Raw genomic sequence first — 3,124 nt, forward strand, 5'->3', positions numbered from 1 at the left:
CTGAGAGAAAAAAGCCTGGGTACTAACAAGGAAAGGCTATCTGTCCTCTATTTCTTTTTCTGTAGGAAAACATAGGCAGGATTTTATTTTAGGTAAAAATGGTATCTCCTTAATTTGGAGGGCGTTCATTGTATCAAAACATTAATTGTATCAAAACAAATGTCACTGTTAACTATTCTGATACAAGATGCAAGACACTCTGTATACATGTGAGGAATGTAGGTTCAGATTCCGATACATGGGTTAGATGATCTGTGCTGCCCTTTTGTCTGCCTGGCCTTCAGGAAGTTACTTGGACTCCTTACTTACAGGTACCTAATTTATAGGTTTGTCATGAGGATTAAAGAAGCTAATAACATATATGGACACTTGCTGTGTGCCGGGCACCGTGGTCTCTGCCCCTTTTATGGACTCTTGGGTGATGGAAGCCACTTAGAGAGTCTGATGCATAATAAACAGTTGCTATTTTTTGTTACTCCGTGACTTTTTTCAGTCTGCCACAGGAAGCAAAATATTCTTCCTGTCCTTTACGTCCAGTCCTGGAAGCTGCTCAAAAATCCATTTCAAGAGCCCCAGTTTCTCCCTGGGTTTGTTTCTGACTTTATTGTACTATATTTTTTGTGCAGCGAGTCAGAGCCAAAGGACCCGGTTGGTGAAAAATTTAAATCAGATCGGTGAGAGTCAGCAATCTTCATCTCCCCCGCTGTTCGGCTCTGCACCTTTGCCACCAGGTCAGGGAAATCATCAGTCCTGGGGAGCAACTACAAAGCTGTTTCCAGAGCCAATTTCCTGCTTAACTGTGTGTTACACTCTTAGCAACATTCCAAAAATTATACTCATTTCAAAGCTGGCTTTGATCTGGACCCCCTCCCTTCCCTCTCCCCCAGCCTTTGCCGGGAAGCACATCTCCAGGACTAGAGGTTCACCTTGAAAGGCTGAGATGCCGGTGAGCAGAGCCGGGCTCTTCCTGAGAGGGAGGGAAGCCCCAGAACAAAAAAAAAAAAGAGGAAAAAAGGAGAAAGTCCGTGGGAGGCCTCACTTATTCTCAGTGGTCCACTGCCCTTGCCTTGGTAGCTCAATTCCTTCTCAGGGTGAGAGGAACCGCTGGCCCGGGCTCTACGTAAAAAGGAGCCGCCTTGGGTTTCTCACTTGGAGTCTGAGTGCAGAGGTGTACAGGGAGGGGATGGGAAGGGGTAGGGAGGAAATGCTTTTCCCAAGGGGACGCATCAGTGCCTTTCAAACCGAGGAAGGCCCGACTTTGATGCCTCGAGCATCAGACATCCCTGACAATTCTGTGGAAGGAGGAATTCTCGAAGGAGCTTCCTTTTCCCCCTCTCCCCCTCTCCCCCCCTCCCCTCACTGCTAAATTCTGATGTGAAAACTGAGAAAGAGGAAGAGACTTGCTCACGGGACAAGTTGCCTGTGGAATTCCAGGGTGATCTGCAAATCCCAATTCTAGCCCAAGAGAACATCGTCTCAGAAGCCAAGCAAAGCGAAAGGGACGAGTTGATGAACATATTTCATCCACTGATGAGAGCTTGGAATCTCTGGGGCTTATGGGGCTGCAGTGCCGTAAACCCAATAGAGATGGAGCATTCTCTTTCTTTGCGAATTGGGAATCTCAGGCTGTCCCTAGGTGGGGAATTTTTTTTTATAATAGTTACCAAGTTGAAGGACTCTCTTTCCACCTTAGATCAGGGAGTAGGAAAAAGAATGTGGAACAGCAGGCTGAGCGTGGGTCAGGGGATGCAAAGCCTGCCACCTGCCTACTGGTGACCTTGAGAGACTCACTAAACTGAATGTCTGAGGTTCCTCATCCATGAAACGGGGAATTGGGGATGAGGATAAAAATCCATGCAAAGCGCTTCAACCAGCGCCTGACAGTTTGTACCCCATGCGGTTCACAGCCCCATAGCGTGGCAGACAACAAGAGAAGGCTTCTCTGCCAAGCAAAGGGTCTCAGTCTTGTCTGTCCCCTTGTGCCCAGCACGTTGCTTTGTATGTTATGGAGACTCCATATGCATTGGTTAGATTGAGTTGACTTTAACGATGACCAGTACTTTCAATACGTTCAGGAAAGTGTGTATAAGGGAACTTTCTGACAAATTATTTTGTAAAAAGTAAAGAAGCTTTTTGTAACCAGCCCAGTATTATTCTTTTAGTGTAGCTACTTTAATTAATGTTATTATTATTCCCTACGGATGGCAACAGTAACAACAGCTACTGTTTACTAATATATGACATTTAGTATAGTACTTAGCACAAAGTTAACGTTCAGTGACGGTTAAATAATAGTGAAACAACACATAGCCTGCCTTTCAAAATGTTGGTTTCCATATGCATTTGCGGCATTGCATCTGTGAGATGAAGGATTTGTTTGTATTTCTCTTTTTTGTTCAAGCATAAGAGTTATGTTGAGTGAATAAAAATAGTTACCACTCATACTCAAAAAGAGGCACTGAGATGGGTGTTGAGCAAGCACAGAACATTTCCAGAATGTGGATGATTCCCCGGGTCCCACTGCATCACGCTGACCATTGTGGTAATTAATAACCATCTTGACACTTGAAGCCCATCAGGTATGAGATGCTGCCCTAGTCTGGGAGGATGAGGGACACATCCCCACCTGCACACCTCCCTGTCAGCTCTGCCTGCCATATTAGCAAGCTGCAGCGATTATAATAGACGGAGCCACAGCTGAGCCTGTGGTTTGAGTTTTGTCACCGTAAAGGCAGGACTCGACATTAAAGTAATTAGGAATGAATTTTCAGATCTCGGCTTCTCAGGCACACTGCCGGGGAGGGAGACAGGAGCGGGCGGCACTGTTTTGGAAGCTGAGATGGTGACCTTGTACGTTGCCCTCACTCTTCATCTTTCTCTCAGAGAGCCCAGTGAGCACTTGGCCAGAACCTCCTGTTAGGCTGACAACCAGAATGGTTGTGTGTGTGTGCGTGTGTGTGTGTGTGTGCGTGTGTGTGTGTATGTGTGTGTGGCCTGTAGGAACTTAGAAGAAAAAGGAGCAGAAGAATGAAGCCAGTATGGGAAGCAAAGTTACCACGGGGACAAAATGTTCTTCGGAGCAGCTTGAAATGAGCATAATTTGGGAGAATTTCTGCAAGAGCGG

At 46.0% G+C, this 3,124-nt stretch overlaps 1 protein-coding gene across 1 annotated transcript in view; it reads left to right on the top strand.

The window, feature by feature from the left end:
* The window catches only part of TENM2 (teneurin transmembrane protein 2), a 1,025,435-nt gene that overhangs the window by 637,489 nt on the left and 384,822 nt on the right, over nucleotides 1-3,124 (top strand). The gene's annotated exons all lie outside the window — the stretch shown is intronic.

The sequence above is a fragment of the Lipotes vexillifer genome, unplaced genomic scaffold, assembly GCF_000442215.2.
Source record: "Lipotes vexillifer unplaced genomic scaffold, Lipotes_vexillifer_v1.1 scaffold370, whole genome shotgun sequence".
Lineage (NCBI taxonomy): Eukaryota > Metazoa > Chordata > Mammalia > Artiodactyla > Lipotidae > Lipotes > Lipotes vexillifer.